Raw genomic sequence first — 12,580 nt, 5'->3', positions numbered from 1 at the left:
GTTAGGACATATAGGGCTATAACCTTCTGTTTGAACTACTGTTTGCTGCATATGTTTGTGTTAATCCAATCTATTAGCTACTAGACTCATATTTTGTGAGCATTTTTGATTATTCTTTAAGAATGGGGCTGTAAATGTTACATTTAGGATTTATTATTTTGCTTTTATCATCATTTCATCATGTCCAATTGGCAATACAACCAGCAGTCAAAACGCTAATGTATTACATTTATTGTAATGTAGGACAGAAAATAAATCAAATAAACTTTAAATCATTGCTGCAGCTCTGTCTTTAAATACCCTTCTAGTGTGTTTGCATATTTTACTTTAAGCTAAGCTCCAACTTCTTTTGCATGTGTTTTATATTTCTTTGTGTTTCTTCCCTTCTGTGCATATGAAGAATGTGTGTGTGCCTCCTCTCCCAGTTCAGCCCAGTGCTTCATACTGGGTGTTTGTGCAGGCTGAGGAGGCAGAGCAGAGCAGTGGTGATACCCATTCCACCCTCAGCTGCAGTATGGCTCTGTGGTGGAAGAGATCGCTGCTACAAACTAAACACAACAGCTAACGTGTGGCTAAAAAAACTAGCATTCGACAATTCTGCGTTTTTACAGTTAAAACAGCCGATACTCAAAGTACCATGTCATTAATGTGCATCTTGGGTTGATTTACTCACATTTTGGAAGCAGCAGCTACTAATATGTGTTTTTTTGTCTTTGCATGCTTGTTCTGCTAAGAGGTGTCCTAGGAAAGGAAGATAATGCAATAATAATACTGTAAAAGTTATAACATGTCTGTCTGTCTGTCTGTCTGTCTGTCTCTCTCTCTCTCTCTCTCTCTCTCTCTCTCTCTCTCTCTCTCTCTCTCTCTCTCTCTCTCTCATCCTGCAGGATCCAATGTGGGACAGACCGGCCACAAGACAGCGCACATCAAAAGACAGAAGTTTTTTCCATTTTCCAAAACTAAAAGGAAACTACAAGAGAAAAATAAATAATATTAAATTAAATACACAAGTCAGGAATTAAGGTGCATATCTTATTATTATTCTTTTTGATATAGTTACTATATTACCCTATAATATTATTACTTTATATAGGACTTTTTAAAGTTTAAGAAAGAACATTTGTGTATGAAATAGTATACCAAAAATCTGAATATTTTGAAGATACGTTATCTACTATTGAAAAGCGTACTGTAACTTTACATTAAACACATTTTAAATACTTGACAAAACTGTGATTTGAGTTTTGAGTTCTTGAACTTATCTTATCTTCTTATCTTAAAAATAAAGTCTGAATTCATGCAAACTGTAAATACATTAATTTAATAAAGTCACATCTGATCACTTCAGCTTGTTGTCTGTGAAAAGGAAAAGATGGCTCCTTACAAGTGCTGAAGATGAAACTTATAGTTCTGGGGTTTGATGTAAAATTGTGAAATACAAAAATAAAGAAGGACTTCTTTGAAGCCTGAAATGTTAGCCACCGCAGAACTAAGACACATGTTCCCATGGAAACACTCAGTGATACCCGTGGACCAGTGTTGCCATGGTAACAATCAGGGACAACTGTCATGTGATTTACAATATTATGGATCAAACAATGAGGGAGGACGAGTTTCTAGCGCGTACTATTAAATGTAACACAACTACACTTAATTTCCCCCTTAATATATCTTGTAACTGGTGGACATGTTCTTTTTTTAACACTTTATTTATAGATAGATTTAAAATAAACTATTTAACATAAGCAATCATCTCAAGGTACAAGTTCAGAACTCACTGTTCACACAGGTTACAACATTCTCCCCTCTCATCCTTTTCTCCATGGAAACACTGGTCAGCAGGTGTCACTGATTGTTACCAAGGAAACACTGGTCAGCAGATGTCACGGATTGTTACCAAGGAAACACTGGTCAGCAGGTGTCACTGATTGTTACCATGGAAACACTGGTCAGCAGGTGTCACTGATTGTTGCCAGGGAAACACTGGTCAGCAGGTGTCACTGATTGTTACCATGGAAACACTGGTCAGCAGGTGTCACTGATTGTTACCAGGGAAACACTGGTCAGCAGGTGTCACCGATTGTTACCAGGGAAACACTGGTCAGCAGGTGTCACCGATTGTTACCAGGGAAACACTGGTCAGCAGGTGTCACCGATTGTTGCCAGGGAAACACTGGTCAGCAGGTACCAGACACTGCGGGACCAATACCAGGAAACTGGTCAGGTGTCACCGATGTTGCCAAGGGTGAAACACTGGTCAGCAGGTGTCACCGATTGTTGCCACAGGGAAACACTGGTCAGCAGGTGTCACACCGATTGTTTGCCATGGAAACACTGGTCAGCCGGTGTCACCGATTGATGCCGGGGAAAAACCACTGGTCAGCAGGTGTCACCGATTGATGCCGGGGGAAAACACTGTTCAGCAGGTGTCACCGATTGATGCCGGGGAAAACACTGGTCAGCAGGTGTCACCGATTGATGCCGGGAGGAAAACACTGGTCAGCAGGTGTCACCGATTGATTGCCGGGGAAACACTGGTCAGCAGGTGTCAGCCATTGTTGTACCAGGGTAAACACTGGTCAGCAGGTTGTCACCGCTTGTTTGCCAGGGAAACACTGCTAATTCAGGGAAAACACTGGTCAGCAGGTGTCACCGATTGTTACCAGGGAAACACTGGTCAGCAGGTGTCACTGATTGTTGCCAGGGAAACACTGGTCAGCAGGTGTCACCGATTGTTGCCAGGGAAACACTGGTCAGCAGGTGTCACCGATTGATGCCAGGGAAACACTGGTCAGCAGGTGTCACTGATTGTTGCCAGGGAAACACTGGTCAGCAGGTGTCACTGATTGTTGCCAGGGAAACACTGGTCAGCAGGTGTCACTGATTGTTGCCAGGGAAACACTGGTCAGAAGGTGTCACCGATTGTTGTCAGGGAAACACTGGTCAGCAGGTGTCACTGATTGCAAACAATAAATAAAAACTCCCAGACAAAGTTATTTCCGAAGGCAGCCCAAAAAACTAAATAAAAAGCAGTTTCATGTTGTCAGTAAATCTGAGGAAGGTACTGTTAGGACAAAGCATTTATTTTGAAATGCTATATTTGTAAAGCTGACTTCCTGTTTAAGACCAGGCTGCAATCACATCATCATCCACAGCAGGTCAGTGTTGGATCAACGTTTCTCTTGCTGACTTGGTGTCGTCTGCCACTAGTTTTGAACTATTCTGGCAAATTTAAGAAGTGAAGGAAGACAAATAAGAAATCAGTGAAGCACAAAACAATCATATAAGTTTTGAAAAAGTTGCCATGCTATCACAAATAAGCATGAATCAATCAAACTAAACGTTCTTCTTAAATATTGAATTATTTTCAGATGTATTTAACTATTGAACACGTGTAGTTTAAAGTATTATTGTATACTGCAGAATTAAGATCTTCCTTTTGAACTAAAGTGTCCGAACTATGAAACAGCTTCAAACTAAAACACACACACACACACACACACACACACACACACACACACACACCCCTGATTATCTGCATTGTCTCATGAGGATTACTGGCGCATCGACATGAGTAACATCTTCTCCGTCTGTAAGACGACTCATCTCTCTGTGTGGCTGTTTGTGTTTATGCTGCATATTGTATTATTTCTTTTGAAGTTATTCTGAATTATTTTCTTGCACATGGTGAAAAATGATTTACCCATTTTCTCATTTTGATGTTCCAGGTTAATAGATTTGACTTTGAATCCCTCAAGTGTGTCCAACATGATTGATGGGACATGATTAAACATTATGACTTCTTTTTAAAGGACATCAGGTCACTTGCAGCTTCACTCGGCAACTTCTCATTTCCCCCCCATCTCTGAGGTGGAAATGATTTAATGCGACGTCAGTAAAGTGCACACACTCGTGTTTAGAAAAGCATTCAGTTCTGTGAAGTTCTGTGCCAAGAGAACGAAGAAAAAAACATTGTAAAGACAAAAGTTGTGCAGCTTTGCATGAATCGCTCACTGCTGCGGTTTGTGAGGCAGTTAAGATTCAGCACTTCCTCCCAATGTCATCATTTAAAATGATCATATTGGCAAAATCAACAATCTTCTCTATTTTTAATTAAACTTAAAGCTGGATTTTGGTGTTTTACATTAAAAAAATCTTTATTGATGCCAAGTTAAAAGCAAAATGCAGCAGTTACAGGAGGTGAGTTTGTGACTCGACTGAAAGGATAAATCTGGGTGGGGAAGTGAAATAAAGCCCCTTCCTCATTACTAATGCTGAGCAATGCACTTAAACCCCAACTGCACCTAAAGCCTCACAGAGTATCTCCACTAGGGGGCAGATCAGGGCTGAATCACGCCTGTGCAACACTGCAATCAAATCAAAAGTAACACAACATTAAGGTTATGATGCAGACAGATGATGCAAAGGCATGAAGACACAAGACGATAAAAGATTGTTGTTATTTATGAGCACACATGGAATAAATGAAGAAAAGCAGGATGCAGGGCGGCCATGATGTTCCTGCAGACATATAGTTATAAGCAAGTACATCACTGCTCATTCGCTGAGCAGCCTCCAGGTGTGGGTGAGTAACTGTGTGAGGACCAAGTGAAGCTTTCCTGAAATAACTGCTTTTAACCGATGTCTAGTTGTTTAGTATTTACAGCATCAGAGCCTCGTGGCAAAACATTTCAGTCCAGACGAATGACACATTCAACCACAACATCCTGGTTCCTTCAACTCTAAAAATAAAGAGCCAGAAATCTGAGTGTCTGTTGACCGATGTCCTTAATCTGAAGACAGACTCACAGCCGGAGGTCAGTCTGTTGTTCTGCGTCATCTTCTTTTTCACGTCTTTGAATTCGTATGAAATCTGCCTCCAAAACTAACAAATTGTAAAATGTAGAAACAACTCAAATGTGTGTAAATGTCCCTCTCAACTGTCTAAAATGACCATTTACACCTGATATGAACCTGTGACCTGTCTCTGGATATATAATATAAACAATGACATCCGATCTGCAGGCCTTTGGTATTAAAACGCATAACCTTGATTTTGTGACCGGATCCCAACATGTAAGTTAGTTAGACGTGCTGCAGGACTTGAAAACAAACATGTGTCGCGGGTCAAGAGAAGCAATGGATGGATTCTGCAGGAAGCAGCAGAGTTACAGCAGGTGTAGGTGTGTGCACTTCATATGTTGATACAAAACTATTTCAAGTGCTGAAGAAATCGGAGGATGTGTGCAGGAAGCAGGTTAAATATTCAAGATGCAAAGACTTTAGACAACTTTAAAGCTAAAATCAACACGGTTTTAGGCATAATGACACAATTAAACATTTTATTAGATCCTCATTTAAAGCCACTCCTTGAGGATGAACATGATCATCCAACACTGAATTCTTACATTTCTATTTCTATTTGATGCATAAATATGAGGATGTTCTTGCACCAATGACCGCTGTGTATCCATACATTAACTTCACTTCTCCTCCCCTTTAAAAAGAAAAGAAATGGGATTTATATTTCATGCGACAAATCTAAAAATACAGTGACAGGAGTGAGGAGGACGGGCCAAGAGATGAAAGTTGAGAAATGCAGTAAGAATAGAAGGAGAATAATTAATTGTGGAGTATGAGTGATGAATGTGCGTACCTGTTAGGTCAGCCTGACCCTAGAATAGCCCTGCAGTCGTTAAAATGCCATCCAGCCCTTCACATTACAGCAGTGACTGACAGGCTGATTTAAACAGATTTAATTATGGATGAAGACCAAGTTAATGGAGCAAACTGAAATGCAGATGATTTTACACATGCACATACTAATATGTATGCACTGTCAAAAACACAAAGTCACACATTCAGAGCAGTGTGTCCTCTATAGGATCTATTTAAAACACAGGCTGAGGAGGAGACGAGGTCTGCAGGGACAACACACAGGATCCATTAACATCTACTTATCATTATTCATTTCCAAATGGAAAAAAAGCAATAAATAACAAAAACCTTTGATGATGAGCAGCCAATCAGCAGCAGCAAATCTTGCAGACACATAAAATGTGAGCAGGGAATTAAGACGTCCCGTGTTCCGTACAGCATGTTCGACATTTTCTATAAATCATTTCAGTTATTGATTCATTTGATATCTTGTTTATATCTCTGGAGACCCGTTTACGTGTCGTTTATGATTTAAACTGTGTCTCATCCAGATGAAAACACTGATCTGTTGTGGTTTCCCCCGGGCTACATGCAGGTCGAGGTCAGTTCTGAAGGTCATCAGCCTTTTAATAATACGTCACACGGGCCAAACTGCACCTACTACTTTGTAAAAGTTGAAATAAAAAGTTGAAAAACTGAATCAAACTTCACGTTTTGAACACAAACAAAATAACTTATTTAGTTTCAGGCAACAAAACTACTTAGTTAAGTCTTGGAAAGTGAAATAACAACATTCCAGTCTCGTAACACACGAGTGACTCGCGGCAGATAAACTCTACTCAAACCTTTTGCACCAACTACTCACAAAACTCAACAATTAGTGAAAGGGACAAATTAAATCTCCACTTCTTCTCCGTTCATTCCTACTAAACATTACAGCAAAGCAATGTATGCTACGACCCACTGCTGGCTATTCGGAGCAATGTGAATTAGAGCAGGTGGAAATGATAGATATCTGTCGTGAGGCATCTCCGACACTACGGAGGAGAGAAAGGCAGAGGGCGAATAAAGGCAAATGAAAGAAGAGGGGGAAAGAGGAAATTAGATAAAGATGACAAGACAGGAGAGCTGAAGAAAATGGAGCATACATCAAGAAAAGTGAAGGCGGTATGCGAGGGGAGAATTCAAGCAGGGAAGATGAGAGCAGTTTATATTGAAGGCCTGGAGGCAGAGGGATCTCACCTGCGTGTGGGGAAGAAATGAAATATATTTATCAGGTTAAAGCTCTGCAAGAGAACCCTCGGGATACCTGATGTAAGTGTTTCTTTGTGTATTTATACGACACAATTATCTGTGTGAAAGACGCCGACAACACGTGATAAAAGTTAACTTCATTTGGCTGTTAAACTGTGTTTTCTTCTTCTTCTCAAATGTTATAATCAGAATCCTCTGAGCCGTCCTCGTTCACTGTAACCTGAAGTGAGCGTCGTCTTCTTGCAGCAATGCAACACGATAACCTCTGGAACACGTGAATGACACATATGAGAATAACAATGTGACTCGTGACTATCGCTGGAGAACACAGTGAAGCATTTAAAGAGTTATATTCACTATATGCACTTATATATTCGCCAGGTGTCCAGAAACACGACTCCAAATAAATGATAATGTTACTCAGTAACTGATGTGTAAATAAGCAATTCACTTAAATGCAGAGGCAGGAACAATTCAGCCTCTACTGCTGAGCTGCACTGCATACAAATGTTATGTTTTGAAGCAGCGTTGCGCAAACTGGGGGCCGTGGCCCGATGTTGGCCTGCCATGAGGTCGATTTGGCCCACCAAATGTTTCTATCAGAATTATTATTTTAATTTTAAAATATATATTTATTATTATGATTACATTTTTAAAGTTTATTTATTTATTTATATTATACAGAATTATAATATATATATATATATATATATATATATATATTCTGTATTATAATAATTAAGAACATTATTTTATTAAAAAAATATTCTGAGCTAATATAAACTGCTGGTAATTTTTATTTGTGAGGTAAAATATTCTCTTTTATATTAAATAAGAAAAAAAAATTAAATGAAGGACTTTTGGATGCAACCAACATTTTGCATTTTAACAATATAATAAAATACAGATGTTTTCTTTTGGCCCCAGACCCACCATCAAGTTTCACTTTCCAAGGTAAAACGTTTGGCATCCCTGTTACAGAGTGTGTGACAGTATAAAGTATAAAAATGTTGATCAATGTTTCTTTTAAATGTGTGCCATGAAGTGAGAGTGCTTTCTGTTGTTATGCCTCTGGATAAAAGAACTGCAAACTCTCTCCATATTCTTAAAATGAATTAAAAAACCTTTTTAATCTGGCTTTTAATTTGGACAAATGCTAAAGTCTTAGTTTTTAAGATTGAATTTCTCCATGATCTTTTATCCCTGGTGTTTATTTTATTTACTTTTACATATTCACTAACCTTCACCATAAGCACAAAGGCAAATGCAAACACAGGTGCAGTACCTTCACAGGCACAGGTACAGTATCTACACACACAGGTACAGTATCTACACACACAGGTACAGTACCTACACACAGGTACAGTACATACACACAGGTACAATACCTACACACAGGTACAGTACATACACACAGGTACAATACCTACACACAGGTACAGTACATACACACACATGTACAGTACCTTCACACACAGGTACAGTACCTTCACACACAGGTACAGTACCTACACACACAGGTACAGTACCTTCACACACAAGTACAGTACTTACACACACAGGTACAGTACCTTCACACACAGGTACAGTACCTACACACACAGGTACAGTACCTTCACACACAAGTACAGTACTTACACACACAGGTACAGTACCTTCACACACAGGTACAGTACCTTCACACACAGGTACAGTACCTTCACACACAGGTACAGTACCTACACGCACAGGTACAGTACCTTCACACACAGGTACAGTACCTTCACACAGGTACATTACCTTCACACACAGGTACAGTACCTACACACACAGGTACAGTACCTTCACACACAGGTACAGTACCTACACACACAGGTACAGTACCTTCACACGCACAGGTACAGTACCTTCACACACACAGGTACAGTACCTTCACACACAGGTACAGTACCTTCACACGCACAGGTACAGTACCTTCACACACAGGTACAGTACCTACACAGGCACAGGTTCAGTATCTACACAGGCACAGGTTCAGTACCTACACACACAGGTACAGTACCTTCACACACAGGTTCAGTATCTACACACACAGGTACAGTACCTTCACACACAGGTTCAGTATCTACACACACAGGTACAGTACCTTCACACACAAGTACAGTACCTACACACACAGGTACAGTACCTTCACACACAAGTACAGTACCTACACACACAGGTACAGTACCTACACACACAGGTACAGTACCTACACACACAGGTACAGTACCTACACACACAGGTACAGTACCTTCACACGCACAGGTACAGTACCTACACACACAGGTACAGTACCTTCACAGGCACAGGTACAGTATCTACACACACAGGTACAGTACACACACAAGTACAGTACCTACACACACAGGTACAATACCTACACATAGGTACAGTACCTACACACACAGGTACAGTACACACACAGGTACAGTACACACACAGGTACAGTACCTTCACACACACAAAACATGAGGTGTCTCTTGTAATAACGAACAGCTTGTTATCCCGAGTAATTCCTTTATCATACTGTCTCTGCTGCGGCGGCTCCTCACTGCAGAGACAGTATTGCTTATAGGACAGGAGGATTACACACTAATGCATACCAGCAGTACGTCTCCATGGAGCAACGTCTCTGAAAACATATTTATTCATCACAGAAACCACCGGTAATAGAGAAAAAATGTATAAATCACTCTCACCTTCTCAGCTTATGAAAGACTGATTGACTTTTTTGTGCTGATCGTAACTCTATATGACACCACACACACACATGCCGTTACACAGCTGGGCTTCACTCCAGGTTTTCACTTGTTTGGCCTGATTAGACCTCGTCTCAGTACTGTGTGCACAGACCAGGCCTGATTGAAATCTCCCTCCTTTGACCTCTCTCATTCATACATGAAGTTTGGTAAACTCCAGTAACTCCCTGCACCGCTCCGCCAACATCAACCAGTGTTGTTCGATTAGACAGAATAACTCAAAACACTCAGGTGGGTTAGCAAGACCAAATGTACCAAATGCATCAAAAGAAAAAAGCAACACTTTAAATGCTAACACATGCTCATTGCTAGTTAGCATCTTTCTTTAGCACGTTAGCATGGAGACATTAGCCCTGAACTCAAAGCATGTCATTAGTTTTGCACGCATTTAGTCATAAACCAAAGTCTTGGCCAAAGTTAAAATTTGAGCGGATGATGGTGCTCGATGAAAATTAAATAACCACCAAAGATATTACAGTTCATCCTGACGGGTTCCATATTTCAACTCCATCCAATAGTTGTTCACCAAATTGGTGGACCGACATTTCCCTCCATAGTGCCAGAGTGTGTTAGCGTTTCTACAAACACACTTTGCTTCTCATCTGATAACAGCAATATATCAAAGAACACATGACAGCAGCAATATCTTTCTATCCATGTAAAATCATTTATCTCAGAGCTTATTAAACCAAGCAAACTTTTTGCAGCCAAACAATGAGGAAGAGCATTGATCCAGAAGACGCAAGAGTCCGTTGCTCACATTGAGCTCCTCATTAAACCTGAGAGATGGTAACCAATAAGCACCAAAGAAGAAGAGGCTGCACTTGCCTGTGGTAGCTGCACATGATGATTTTATTAAAAACATATTTGACAGCAGCCATATTTTTCTGTGCAGTGGAGCTTGTTTGCGTGATGAAGGGATCATTTATTACACGGCTTATATTACCGAGAGCAGTTGTTACTATCTGGCATGCATGTAATCTGCACATCTCTGGTAAACATTTAGAGTCACTGCAGACTTCCTCCTGTGTGCAAACGTCCTGCGTTCGTCGTGCATTAAAGGCCAACACATTCCAATTCAAGAGAACAAGACGACGCAGCTGTGAGAGGACGATGAGTTTGCAGTCTTTCTTGGTTTTTACTCATTTCTGTCCATTTTTCAAATAATGTGCAACGGTAAGATGTGGTGTAGTGTCAGGGAAACGTATCAAATCTATATTATTCCACATTGTGTAAAGAAATTTGAGCTGAGGACGGCATTATCTGCTCCATTACAATATTAGCTCCATTATCTAATGGGCTGGGATGTGACTGCACGGCTTCACTCAGTCGGCTACAACACTGTGTGTGAGGGATCGAAATGAGAGGGGAAAGCTGAAAAAATTATAAATGTTGTGCACACTGTTTCTAATATTACATATTAATCTCCATTATAAGAATGCAGACTCATTTTCCTTGTTATCATAATAACGAGATGGAAAAAAAGAGGTGGAGAGAGGAAAGGATGGAGCGACACGGTGAAGACAAAAGAGAGGAAATGGAAGAGAAATTATTGTTGGCATAGCGTGTGTGTGTGTGTGCGTGTGTGCCTGGGGTCAGAAAGTTGAAGTTGGACAATTGTGTGTTACGGTGCGGTAAAGGAGGACCCAAATGCAGTAAACAGATGATGATTATAACAAAAAGAGAGCTTTAATATAAAAATTGAAACCAAAATGAAGGTACAAAAAACAAAACTGAGGGAGCAGGCTAAGATAATACGAAAACACAAACCAGGAAGACCAGAGGAAGACACGAGGAAGACACGAGGAAGACACGAGGAAGACACGAGGAAGACATCCAGAAACAAAGGTGTAACATTGAATGACAAACTGATACCAGACAAAGGGGCTGGAGAGCTAACTAAAGGAAGGAACTAATGAGGGGCGTGACAACAGGTGAGGTGGCTGCGGAACTGATGGGACAGGTGAACACAATCAGGGCAGGAAGTGAAGTGGGCAGCAAGGAGAGGAGAGGAGAGTGACCAAATAAAACAGGAAACAGATCAAAATACAACCAGATCGTGACATTGTGCAAAACTCTGGATGAAGTCAGACGATCCACCACTTTGGTCGAAGCTGAAATATCTCCACAAATATTAAGTGGACTGCCCTGAAATGTTGTGCCGACATTCATGATCCCAAGAGGATGAATTCTTGTTACTTTGGTGATCGCCTGATTTTCATGCATTGCCACCAAAAGGTCAAAGTTATCACTTATCCCGCAAAATATCTCAAGATCTGGTTGATGGATTGGCACAAAATTGGGTGGCAAAATGATGCATCCCAATGGAACATGATCTCATCCTTTCTTGTCGTATCTTTCTATTTAAATTGTGACTCGTTACTGAGAGATGTAGCGCCACGTGACATAATGTCGTTGTAACTCGTCAGTTAAGGCATGAAACTACGTCACTTAACAAAAACGTCATCAGTTAAAATAATTCAAACTGATGGGTTTACATTGGAGTTACTTGAAAGCCCGGTGCGTCTCATACAGACCAAATACCTGCAACACTAATGACACTCCCATCAGCCTCGGCTGCACTTTGTGATTAATGCTAATTAGCAAATGTTAGCATGCGTACGCGCTAAACTAAGATGGTGAACATGGTAAATATGCTTAACGTCAGCAAGCAGCCTTACAGAGCCGTTAGCGTGGCTGTAGACTCTAAATATTGCAGCACCTTCAAAGACTTTATAAATGTGTGTGTGCCTCTTGGAGATTGCCTAATTTTTTAACACTAACTGCTGCTCTGAGACACGATGCAAACCCTGGTCCCTGGCATCTTACTGGAACATGAATCTGATTTTATGCTCACTGGGGCTTTCGTGTTTCGGAGCTTCACTCTT

The sequence above is a fragment of the Cottoperca gobio genome, chromosome 5, assembly GCF_900634415.1.
Source record: "Cottoperca gobio chromosome 5, fCotGob3.1, whole genome shotgun sequence".
Classification (NCBI taxonomy): domain Eukaryota; kingdom Metazoa; phylum Chordata; class Actinopteri; order Perciformes; family Bovichtidae; genus Cottoperca; species Cottoperca gobio.
Note: the sequence above shows the minus strand (reverse complement) of the source record.